This window comes from Ictidomys tridecemlineatus, chromosome 6, assembly GCF_052094955.1.
Source record: "Ictidomys tridecemlineatus isolate mIctTri1 chromosome 6, mIctTri1.hap1, whole genome shotgun sequence".
NCBI classification, from domain to species: domain Eukaryota; kingdom Metazoa; phylum Chordata; class Mammalia; order Rodentia; family Sciuridae; genus Ictidomys; species Ictidomys tridecemlineatus.
The window spans coordinates 31,296,810-31,310,875 of record NC_135482.1 but is presented as its reverse complement, the minus strand read 5'-3'; the positions used below and the strand labels follow the sequence as shown (position 1 = coordinate 31,310,875).

General features: G+C 32.3%; 1 protein-coding gene across 8 annotated transcripts in view; it reads right to left on the bottom strand.

Moving 5' to 3' along the window:
* The window catches only part of Mgat4c (MGAT4 family member C), a 786,744-nt gene that overhangs the window by 384,497 nt on the left and 388,181 nt on the right, over positions 1-14,066 (bottom strand). The window lies entirely within an intron of this gene.

The following is a 14,066-nucleotide window of genomic DNA, read 5'->3' as shown; positions in this document are numbered from 1 at the left end:
TTCACCCACCTTCTTTTAACATCTTGCTATTAATTTATTCAGTAATCATAATAGTTGTAACTTTCATTATTACATTTGCCAAATATAAAGTAAGTGCTTACTAGATATCAAGCATTGTGTTATGTATCATGTTGTTGCCAAAAGCTTGGTCCTTGTCCCCAGTGCTGAATAATGCCAACATAATAATGAAGACACAGTTTTGAGAAAAAGTAAAAAAAAAAAATGTTTTATTGCTTTGCTAGCAAAGGAGAAACACAGGGAATTTCTTGTCCCATCAGGAGGAACAGGGGGATTTTAAAGGAGTTCTTCAAAGGCTACATTCCAGGTATGCTCAGACAGGGGATCCCAGGGTACCCAGATGGCTTGTTAGAATTCACTTGTTAATTTGGGACATATTTATTTCCCATATCCTCAGTAGGCATTTCCTTCCTGTTTGGGATGTGTTCAAGGGCAATTAATTAGGGGAAGAAAAGATAAAAGTGTGTCCCTAATCGTGTTAAGGAGGGGAAGAGGTAAGAAGAGAGGAAAAAAATGTTTTTGTTTTTGTTTTTTAAATAAGACAAGGAGGGCTATATTCAGAAGGTGAAGGAACCACTATTACTATGGTATAAAAATGAATAGTCTAGACCCTTATTTTGAGGACCTATCAGAGAAGCAAGAGGTCTAGGTTACTTTGTTTGCCTATTGTCTTTTCTGTGGAAGTAGTAGAAAAAATATATATATAAACAAAAGGTACATGTATAAAAATGAGAGGTGTGTTTGGCTGTCATGCAGGTTTCAGCCAGTGTGAGGTGAGATTGAACAATGTGTTGAAACACAATTACAGAGTACTTATATTTCATGCAAAGGATTATAACTTGAACCCATAGATGATATGGAAACACTGAAGGAAATTGATCTGGAAAAATACATTGAAAGTGATAGTTTAATACAAATAATTTTTCTGAGTACACACAATATAAAATATCCAGCACTCAAGTGAATTAATTTATTATATATCCAACAGTTTCATGAAATAGTGCTATAAAGAGAGACATTGCAATCATTTAAAAGGGTATTCTATTCTTTCATAAATGTGTACAATAAAAACAATAGCAGTTCTCTTTAAACACTGAAAATGATCTATCAAGACAGTAAGTCCGATCTTATAAGCATTTTGCACTCATTACATATATATTGAAAGATGTTTGCTATTGATTCTATTTTCATAAACAAGGAAATGAAGTTCAGTACAGAAGTTTTCTAAGCCTAGATTGGAAACCAGTCATTTCTGGCTCCATAGCTTATTTACACTTGCCCTTCAAGAAGAAAATGGAGTACACCTTCAGGATTTGGGGTGAAGTTTTCTGTTTAATGGTGCATCTACTGACGGCTTACCCTAACTACTCAAAATATTAATTCTTGGGGTTATTAAAAACATGACTAATTTTGTAATGTAGGCACCACGATGAAGGACTGCTCCATTGTATAGGAATACTTCTCACAGACTCTCCGGAGGATGTACTGAACCTCAGGAACAAATTATCTCCAGGACACAAAAACTAAGGGGAAACAATTGTGCCTTTTAATGCTAGGAATGATAATCCACTTCCCTTGGCAACACTTCTCTGTGTTTAGCACTCTTTACTGCCAGCATATTCTCTCTTGCAGTTCAAAAAAATTCTGTTAAGTGTTACTCTTTGTCATTCAATTTTGATTTCTTATGAATAGAATGAGAAAGAGAGTGAGTGCTGGGTTATTTAAGAGAAGAAACTACTATTCCTAAGTCTCCTTTTCAAGCAGCTTTGCATACAGAGACATAGAAATCGGGAACACAAAAGAACAGAGTACTCAAGGAGCTGTATTCACTATTGGAGATAATAGCAGAGAGAGAATGGAGAGATGACATGGAGATTCCATGCCCAAAAATGCTGTGTGTGTCATTACTAAGCAGTAGGGAAACTCCTTTGTAGATCGCCTCAAAAAATAAAAATGTGAACACAAAGTGATATTTGAATAGATAACAATGCCTACTGATATTAGTTGACTGCAGTTGGACTTAATAGTCCAAATCTTTTTCTTTATTCTAAACCTGATAAGTCTGTTTACTAAAATTTTAAAATTTTCAGATAAGGAAGAGGAATTTATCTAAGTGTAATTAAATATTTGACAGATTTCTGCCAAATGACAGTAGATAACATTAGGAACTTCATGGAACTAGAGTACTTGTATACCTGAACATAGGGATTTATGTTTTTATTTTTAAATGTTAATTTCTAGAAGTTAAGCTAAGTCCTACAACTAGAAGTTAACAACAGGATTTTCATATAAACAAACCTTGAAACAATAAAGAAAATAAATATTGTCATTAACAACAATGAGAACCTTCTATGTTGTGATCTTTACATTCTGCTCCACTTGTAGGACAATATATATACTTCTAGAAATGATACTTAAAAGGAAAAAAAAAGTTATCTTGAATAGAAAAATATGTCAGTCAAAAAGATGGAAAGTCAGTAAATATGCTCTTTTCCTGCCCCTAAATATCCAAACGTATATTTAAATTTAAAAATGAAACAAAAATTGTTGTATGTATATTTCTACAATTTAAAGGCATTTCTATATATTATTATATTTCCTTATCTAGAACAGTGCTCAAAATCTAATGAAGATCTCAATAAATACTTATAGAATGATTACATGGGAGACACCTAAGTATAAATAGTAAATACAAATAAAAAGTAAGTCTCTAGACAAAGGAAAAATCAGAGGAATAACCATAAATTTAGCACCATAAGATACATTATGATTCTTTAAAAAAAATCATTAGTTAATCCATAGGAAAAATATAAAGAAGACTTGAATTGGTTAAGTGATATCATTCAAAACAATCTATGAGAGGAGAAAGAGAGAGAGAGTGAGAGAGAGAGAGAGAGAGAGTGAGAGAGAGAGAGAGATAGAGAGAGACAGACATAAACACACACTAACTGTAGGGAAAAATGCAGTCTTAAATAATTGTCACTGGTGGAATTTATGATATTTGTTCCTCTCCAGTCTTCTGTGTTTTTTTTTAGATTTTTCTTTTGTTAAAAGAAAAAAATAATTTTTTTCTGTATTTAGCTATCTATATTCTTACCCCCAAGAAATTAAGTGTATTTTTCCATTAATTTGTAATAAAATTAGAATAAATAATCAGAAGTTATTATGAGGCTTAACTAAGATCTAGGTCTTTCAGAGTATTTACTATGTTAAAGAGAATAGCAATACACACACACACACACACACACATACATTCAATTACATGATACTGTAATGTTAATGATAACTTATACATCAGAAAATACTTATAATTTTTCATCTCACTGAGTTTTTTTTAACAAAAGACCAATAGTGATTAAATATTTATTTCAGTACATTTTATTGCACAATATACATAACATAAAAATTTGCCGTTTTAACCATTTTCAAATGTATAATTAACTACATTCACAATATTGTGAAAACATCATCATATCACCACTATTATCTTCAGAATTTTTTTCATCTCCCAAACTGAAATCAGAATACATTAAATAACTAACTCCTCCAGCTCTGCAACCACCATTATAGTATCTGCTCGCTATGAATTTGAGTATTTTCTATATTTTTAAGTGGTGTCTTACAATATTTTCCTTTTGTGATTGGCTTATTTTACAATGTATAATATTTTCAAGGTTCAACCACATTGTGGCCTCCTTGCAGTATCTTCCTTCTTAAGGGTAGATAATATTCCATAGTGTGTGCATAAACACATTTTGTTGATCCATTCATCTGTCGATGGTCATTTCACTTACTTCTACCTTTTGGCGATTGTGATAAGTGCTGCTATGAATATGGATATACAAATAACTCTTTTAGACCCAACTTTCAATTATTTTGAGTGTATGCAAGGAAAGGGAATTGTTGGATCCAATGATAATTTAACATTTTTTTTGAGGAACGGCCAATACAATATTAATTATTATTTTTGTCTGTAGAAAGGAAGGGCCATTGTGTATTGGTAATGATATTGGGCTTGAATTTGAAGTTAGTTTTTCTTTTATTGTACCTTCATAATTAATTAATTAAAATTTAATATTAATATTAAAATTAATTAATTAAAATTTAATATTAATATTAAGCTCACTTTGTGCAACCTATTATACACACCAAAGGTCTCAAGAATCTTATGAATCATAATTAAAAATGTGGTCAATGTAAAGGACAAAGATATAGTTTCTTCAAAAAATGACTTGAAATAAAAAGAGGGGGCGATATAAATAAACAAAATAAAAGAATAACAACATAAAAAAAGTTTATGTGTTAGAAACTTAATCCTAAATTTTATAGGTGAATGGTACTTGGAAGTAATTAGGATTAGATGAGGTCCTGAGGGTGGGGCCCCTATGATAGCTTTATAGGCAGAAGAGCCATCTGAATCGACACGTTTCTCTGTCTCCCCATGTGATGTGCTCCACCTTGTTATGATGCAGCAAGATGGCCCCAACAAGATACTGGAACCATGTTTTTGGATTCTCCAGCATCCAGAATCATAAATCAAACAAATTAATCTCTTTCCATTATCCATTATCTAGTCTTGGTATTCTCTAATAGCCAAAGAAAATAGACTAAATCACTCACCTTGAGACAAGAAAGGGGAATCTGATGTTTTTTTTATTTTAATTTTTTTTCTAGTGGTAATACAGATTTAAAACTAATATTGGGTGTCTAAAATCAGCTTATTTTGTTTTAATCTGAGTACTGTCTTTTATCAATGCAGTAAATAATTAGAATAACCTCATATTCTTCAGTTTCTTTAGAATTAAAATAAAAATGATACTGAGACTTACTTCATAGTTTTGTCTAAAAGTTAAGTGGATAAATACATATAAGGTATTTAAAGGAAATCCTAAATGTAGGTTAACATAATTTTATACCTGACCCAAATATGGTTTGAGTTGTTCATTTCTCCATATGGTCCAAATTCTCCCTTATTACTTTAGCAGTCACTCAGCTACTGATGAATCCATTGGTTAAAACTGAAATTAGTCATTGTAAAACAGATACTAAGAAAATTTATTCCAAATTGTGCCTTGGTATATGAGTAGGTATGACTGAAAATTGCATTATGTGCTAAGCTTTATCATATTTGACATAAACATCACTGCCACCTGTTTCTGATATAGGGTATTTGGGAGCACTAAGTATGCCTGACTGGCTCATGATTATATCTGCACTGTCTAGAATGGGTTTGGGCACAGGGTAATCATTAGGTAATATTTGTTGAGTGAATGAGTGAATGAAAAAGCTGTATATATTTATCATTCTAAAGGCACCTTATATAAATAATATGAGGTTTTTTAATTTAATATAGGTCAAAATTATGCTTTCAATCATTATGATCTAAAGCTTGCTCATTACTACTACAGTTTTTAATGATGTTACATGTTGCTATAACTTTTTTCTATACTAGTATTATCCAATCTAAATACATATTTTTTTCCTTCCTGAAAACATATAGGGCTTTTATTAAAGTTCCTCCTTAAATATCCCAAGAGAAACTTATAAATGAACAACCATAGCACAGTAGAAAAAAAATGGTGGGGATTCATTATCAGGCATTGGACAGGAGAGAGTACCTCAGTATTCCCTAAGTAGTACCTTAATCTTTGACTCAATGACTTCTAAATGTGCTGGTACCTAGATAATTATTGGAAGAGCAAACACTAGAAATGGGTAGGCCTAATGCATTTATTTCTTACATGATTCATTTTTTCTTATTTCTGTGATTAACATTGACTAATGTTCTGTAGCACTTGAATATATTTTAAATATGTTTTGTTAACTAATTCTTGATCCACATCACAATGCACTTTCTTCCTCCAAAGGAGAATATGCTAAGAATGAGAGGCACCACAGAAGGCTTCACTGCTATTAGAAACTCATCAATTGTTTGAAATGCTTTTATATTGTGCTTCACTTTCTCTTTATTAAATAGACTTACTCTCTTAATAGTTCTTGATAGCAATAATTTAACTCATTGCTTTGTGGCATTAACTATACCTTCCCCAGTTATGCCAGCCATTAGAATGCTGCTAGCATGTAAGAGGTGAAAATATTACCAATGCTAAAATAAACTAATGATTATAATGATTTCATGCAGTAGAAGGTAAGTTCTATAAAGGCATGGATTTTTTTTCTCTTTTTTAATAAGCACTATCTCTTAATTGTCTATGATAGTGAAGGAATGAAACATCATGATTAGATTAAACGTAAACATTATGCAGGTACTCATTATGCCCTTCATATGCATCATTTCACTTAATCCTCATGAAAAGAAAAACAAAACAATAAGGCAGGCCTTTACTTTAAGCTCAAGCTTAAAGGATGCCAAATATATTAAATCAAACTTATGCTCTCATCAATAGGTAACAGAGCCAGAAATGAAATCTAAGTTGCAAAAATACTCTCCTGTTGAGAGAATAAAATTTAAGCAATTTTAAAAATCAATTTTATCACTTAAGAATGTTTTCTTTTACCCAATTTAACAATAAAGCATAGCAAATATTTACATATCCTGATTTCCTTTCTGTATCAGCATAATCAAGTGCTTAGACATATTAATCAGATAGATATAGAAGAAGCTTCCTATTAAACATCCAGTGCTCTGCATGGGAAAGGATCTAAGCTTAATGCAAATTTGTGAAGGCTACTTCATTTTTACAGGGCTTCTTTATGCAGATCCTCCCCAGGTATACTCTTGCTCCCAAGTCACTGTAGATAGCTGTCTCCTTACCTGCCATAGTCAGGATCCTATTACATGATTGATTTACCATGTCAATTTCTACTAATTTTGGACACACTTCATTTCCTTTAAGTTCTTACCCTTTATCTATATTCTTCTATACTTCACCTTTTTCTATGCCAGTTTCCTATATGCTATGGTTTGGTTAATGTCCTACAAAGGCCCCTGGGTTAAAAGCTTGTTTGCCAGCCTATGGTACTGGGAGGAGGTGAAACCTTTAAGGGAAGATCTAGGGAGAGGAAGTAAGCTCATTGAGGGTGTGCCTTCACAGTGGATTGTGGTACTCCAATCTCTTCCTCTTCCTCTTTTTTGCTTCCTGGCCATCATGAGGTAAGGAGCTTTCTCCTTCATATGCTCCCCACCATGATATACTGCCTTACCACAGGCCCAAAGGCAGTGGAGCCAAGGATTATGAACTGAAGCCATAAGCCACAAATCTGTCCTACTTTGTAAGTTGATTTTCTTATGTATTTGTTATAGTAATAGAAATTTAACATGTTACATATTTCCAAAACATGACATAGGATTCCTTACATGGTAGGAACACAGAAACATTTTCTGAAACTGTAAATCAGACATTTTTTTAAACTGACAACTTTAAAATAGCATGATCATGTAAATCAATTAAATGATAAAATATATAAATTACATCATAATAATATAATTAATAATATATTATTAATTAATTATATTATTATAAAACAATTGTAGGTATATTAGTTCATCTGGGCTTCTTCTATACTAGCATATTTGCCTTGAGGATAAATCCCATTCCTCTGGCCTGTTAATTATAGTTTTCAAATATGTATACTAATTTGTTATTAAATGTTCTTTATTTCAGTCCCTGCCCATGTCATGTAACAGTGCAACCATCTCTTCCTGAGATACCTTTCTCAATTATGCTCCTTCAATTGGATGCTAAAATGTTTTTGTTGTTGTTTTTGTTGTTATGTTGTTTTCTTTGTGGTGCTGGGAATTGAACTCAGCACCTCATGCATGCTAGGCAAACAGTCTATCACTGAGCTACATCATCCACCCTAAAATGCTTTTTACAAATAGAAAATATTAACCTGAACCTTTCTTGCTTATAACCTTCCAATGGCTCAACAGTCTGTAAGAGAAAATCTTAATTGCTCACACATGGCAAGTATAATATTTTCAAGTTTTAGTCCTCGTGCCTTGTCAGTCCCATCTCTTGCTATACTTCAGCCACGGGAAACTGTCTAAAGAGCACCATAAAATTGATGGGTCTGTCTGTTCTCCTGTCTCTATGCTGTGTCCTCTACCTGTCTCATTAGGTCCTTTTATTCACTTGTTTAATGCTTCCTTTATTGAAATTAATTTCAGATAATGGCTTCTTAAGGAAACCTTTCTGTCTTACATCTTTGACCAAGACAGCATCCTATATGCTCCCTCTGAAATGTGTACTAACAAAATCATGACTCTTTATATTTTTGAGGCTCAACTAGCTGTTGTACAGCTAGTTCCCAAGAACGCAGGAGATACAGTGGCGAACACAATGGCAGCTCACCCTGTGTGTCTTCACAGAGTTCAGAGTCCAGGTGGGAAGAGCACTGCCTTTGCCTAGGCAGAAAGGGGACTTGCCTTTCATTCCTATGTTCCTAGTCTCTGTCACATAATAGATAATAAGTGCACATTGATGAATGAGCTTCCCCTGTCCTATATGGAAAAGTCTCTGCTCATTTTCAGGACTTTAAGATCACAGTGAAACATATTTTATTTTGAAATATTATCCCAGGTACACATTGTGAAATAGCATTATATACATAGCTTTTTCGTCTCTCTTTCAATTACATTCTTTCTGCTTATTTCAAAGTTTGCTTCATGTTTTGACCATAGGCCAAAAGAAAAAAAAAAAGATGAGAAATTGCTTAAACTCAAACAAGTTAATAATTTGGATTACTGTTCTCAATTGAAGAAGAAACTCTGGAAAATAAACTTGATGGTGATTAAATTTTCTCAGTAAAATACTAAAAATTGAATTTACATTATTATATATCCAAAGTGTTGATAAAAATTGTCTCTTCATTTGACTTATTAACTACATTGCACAATTATATTCATGAAATGCTCAATTCAGCAGTTGTGTTTGCCTAGATAATAAAGTATATCACTAAAAATAATTTTCCTCTCAGTAGTCTAAGCTCTCAAATGAATAAAATTTTAAGCAAGTTGCATGGATATAATTTTCCATATTTATTTCTCATTTCATATAAATTAGCTTAAATATTGGCACAATTTTATGAATATTACATATCTAATGTCAACCTTTCAGGCACTATAACCAGCTTCTCACCCTTTTAAATACAAATGTAAATACTTGTCTGAATTAATTCCTTTATGTCTCGATGAATTTACAAGTGATCTCAAGCCCACAGCAATGAACATTTTACTACCTACTTACTTACTAACCCTAATCCATCAACAATGATGATTATGTATCTCTGATTTTTAGATTCACAAGTGTGAATGTTCAAGGAACCTTCTTTTTCATACTATTATTGCTATATAAATATGTATAACCATATGTCTGTGTGTATTTAATATATAAGTTACACTATATTATTATCAAAATAGAATTAAAAATAAAGCATTTACAAAAACATTATATTGACTTTTTCTGTACATGGGATTATAAAAACATTTATGCATATATTATAGATTTATATCTTAGATATATTTTTGTTTTTAAATTAATCTATGAATAATACACAAAAAACTGAGGGAGAAAGCATAATAAAAACCTATTTAGCCAATGTTCAATGACATTATTTATAAATGTTGTCAATTGGTTATTTTTTCTAGAATGTGCAATAAAATGGGAAAATATTAAGTTAATGGATTCAATAACAAGCCCATTATTACTGGAGCTCTAGTGTGACTTCTGAAGCCCTAAAGATTATAGCTGAGCAACAGAAGGGGAAAAAAGTAGATCATCCATTACAGTGAGCAGTTAATGATACTTTATTGCATTATTTATCAAATACTGTGGATGTTATTTGTAGCTGCAAGCTTGACCTTAGCTAATCATAATTTGATGAATGTATATCGTAAAGGCACTGTGACAAAATGCTCTATTGTTTTATGAAGCAGGAACATGAGCTAGTATTATGAAATTCAGTAAGAGTGTAGTTTCAAGATATTAATGCATAGACACTTATGTACAAGACAGAATATGTGTTTATAATTCAGACATGGCTGCTGAAATTTCTTTCTCCTTCATAATATAAATATCCAAGTCGTTTATCTTAAATGATTCTTCCAATGAAGTTTTATGAATGCAGCAGGAAGGCTATAATGATTATACATTATTAATATATTAGAGTTATCTTTCCATAAGGAAAATGTGAAAAAAATCAGCTTCTCACAATGTTATTTAGGAGTTTATATTGAGTTGGATTTGAAATATACATTTTGAAGAGAAAATATAAATGTGATGAATAAACCAGTATCTACTGCATAATTTTTAATTTTATCATCCTTATAGAAAAGGAAATGCAATGTGATTTCCAATATGAGAACAATTACTTCATTTTGTATATTTTTCAAGATTTGAAATGAGAAGTCAGCTCATTAGGATTTTTCTTTTCATATGTAAAGTAGTATTGGTAACAATGAAGTGATGATTTGAAGCAAGACTGTAACTTCAAAGAGCAGGTTTTTTTGTTATCAAATCATTCAACTTAGTTTACACATGGGCCACCTAAATTCATCTGAGAAGTTCATAGAAAATAATTACAAACTGCCTCCAAATTAAGTTTATTCTATGGAACCATGCTACCTGACAGGGATGATTAATAAACTTTTGGCTTCATTCCTGCCTACAAATTTAATATTTCTGTTAGTACAGGAAAAGTATTGAAAACTAGTAAATTCTCACTGAACCTACTAAGCATCAAATAGTTATATTTCAAAATTATGTGTAATACTGAGGAATTTCTCCCGAACATGACTGCCAAAATGGTACATCATTTCCAAATGAACATTTCATGTGATGAATTTATTGTTTATGCATGGTTATTTTTTTCTCTCTCTCTTGGGGCATAGAATACCTCCACAATACACTGCATTTGGGAATAACCATGGGACTTGCTTTGTCTATATCAAAGAACATGAGAGGACAAAAATCTTAAATGTTCTTGTGCTATTTCATTTGAGTAATGGCCCCTAGAAGCCCCTTTGAAGCAACATGCAATTTTTTTGTAGCTCTCTGTTGATATAGCTCATGAGGCAGACCTGTACCCAAGTGGATGTATAGGCCCAGACCCAGATGGCCACAGCTTACATGAGAGCCACTAAGTCTCTCCCAGCTGAGCTCAATGCCACTATTTACACATGGGACTGTGAGTTTTGTTGTAGCCAGTCCCTCCCCCGACATTTTATAATTGATGCATTATAGTTGTACATAATTATGGGATTTGTTGTTACATACTCATACATGCAAATAATATAACAATATAATATGACCAATATCGCTCCCCAGCCCTTCTGTCTTCCATACCCACCTTCCACCCCTAATCTCTTTTCTCTACTGATCTCCCTTTTTTAGCCAGAGTTTTGAGGTACTTCGTTATACAGTATTGTAGTTCTATAACTCAGAAACACACATGTATCTTCTGGAATACTATTTTTAAGAAATTAAATTATAGTTTGTTAGGTACTATGAGAATCTTTTAATGTTATTAAGTTACTAGATTAAATTCAAATGTTCAGGTGAAATATTTAGTATTTTATTGTTATATAGAGTGTAACTGGAGAAAAACGTGTAAATATTTTTGAGAAATGAATAAACATTAAAATAAATAACTCATACATCATTTGAAATTTATTTAAGATTTCTACATTACAAAATTTGTTATTTTATCAATGCTAAAGTATCTTCAATAGACAATACATTTGGACAAACTTAAGGTGACATCTACATAGAAATACAAATCATATCTATGCACAAATAGCAAACATTTGGAATGCCAGTTTCAACTCAAAATTTGAATCACTGCCTATTAAAGATTACCTAAACAAATTTGGAGACTAATACTTATAACCTTTTCTTTATCACGTGTTTCTTTATTGATAAAAGGATAAGTGAATCCCATTCTACACTTTTCAAATTTTAGTCATAAAGGAACAATAATTAGTCATATAGTAAATAGGATTATAACTTAATATGAAATATTAGGTCCAAAGACATAGAGGTTTCACATGCTGTAACCAGGAGCTGAACTCTACTGATTCCATGACCTCTCTATTATTCATGCATTACTTGCATGGAGTTGTTGTTGTTGTTGTTTAATGAATAACTATTTCTACTTTTCCAAAAGGACCTAAAGTGCCAAAGAATGTGGGGCTACTGAATCACTTAAAATTTTTTATTCTTCTCATTTTGTGGCATGGGATTTTCAAAATTTGTTTCCCCTGAAAATCACTGGTAACTGAGTAATTGCTAGTAAACATAGTCATGATTTTGTACCAGTTCTACTTAAAAGACTTTTAAATGCTATGAAAGGCAATTGAAGAATACAGAATACTCTTTAGTGAAAAGCTACAGAAACTAATAGGAATTTTTTGTATCACTTTTCAGTTATAACATACCTCATCTACAATATCCAATGCAAAAAAAAATTATATACCTGAGGCTTGATGTTAATTGTTCTGGAAGCACTATAGGCATCCTGTATTCCCAAGCCATTGTTTCATAGATAATAAAATCAAAATTCTTAGAGATGAAAGTGTTTTCCCAATGAAACAGTAAACTGAAATTGAGACTAACACATTCTGTATATTATCTTCCAGAGGTGTGGCAGACTAGCCCAGTCCTCCCTTCCCCAGATTAACAGAGGCTCTATTATATGGGCAGCATACTCAACCTCAGTGTTCTAATCTCAGGTTCCCAGTGGGTGCTGAGGCTGCTCTTTCATCCTGCATGCACAGTGATGTTGGCTGTCATGGAGTCTGGCCACAGGCATTCTGTTCCCAGTGATCACAAGACTCTCCTGTACTACAATGAAGTACCTCATACAAAATGCCAATGCTGCCAATTGGAAATACCAGCTTAACTAATCCTGGTGAACTTGCCCCATTTTACCAGGAATTAATGTAGGGATGGGTATGTTGCCCAGTGCCTACCACTAACATGTAAAATAGTCTGTTACAGACTTCATTGATTTTCCTTCTCAGTATAAAGGAAGCCCATGAACCAAACTCATGCTTACTCATGAACTCTTATTGCCTTGAGCACTCTCCTCATAGGATATAGTACTTGATGCTGAGCAGTCACCATGTGAAGAGGAGGAGGTCACTAGTATAACAGGAAAAGAAAAGGATGGAAAACAAGGATGGAAAGGTTTTTGAACCAAATTGGGGCATGCAGACTTCTGTAACTCTCAACTAAAAAACATTTAGCTGAATTAAGTAAGTACTGCTCATCAGGGTACCTATCATTCACTTTTCAAGGCATGCTAACAGAAATAACAGGTATCTTGGATAAATTTCATAGTTGGAAATGAAATATAGGAATGATTTGGAGCTATTTTTAAATAATTCTAAAGTTGGTGCTTGTTTTAAAGGGGTTATATGAGCCATGCATGGTAGTGCACATCTGTAATGCAGTGACTTGGGAGGCAGAGGCAGGAGGATCACAAGTCTGAGGCCAACCTTAGAAATTAAAAGACACCATCAGCAACTTAAAGTGATTATGTGATCCATTGGTATTAGTCAACTGAATATTTTCAATGAGTTTTAAGTTATTAAACATCTTGTTGAATTTCATTGTTGTTGTTTTCTTTTGAAACTTTTTTCTTTTGAATACTTTTTGAGAAGGGCAAAAGAGTAATTTTTTTCACTATTTAAGTGATATTTTAGGAGTACATTCATGAGTCTTCTCCCTTTTGTCATTATTCTCTTACAAAGAAACTATGGTGTAAGATCTTAAAAAAAGGAAAAAACATAGTCTTTGAATAATAGAGACATTACATAATTTAGTAAAGCTTGTAAAGTTGGAAAAAATGGAACATAATAAATGACTTTGAGAAAGCAGATAATCCAACTAATTTAGAAAACAAAGATTTGTGATTGCAGTAATACCAGTTTCCCATTTAGTAAAAAATTTTGCTAAGTTTTAGAACTGGAAGAGTTATCCTTTGCATTATTCAATACAAATGATTTGGCTTATTTAAAAAAAAACTTTTATTTCTGTATGATAGCTTGGGGTTACTTATCCTTCCAATATCTATAAGCATTCACA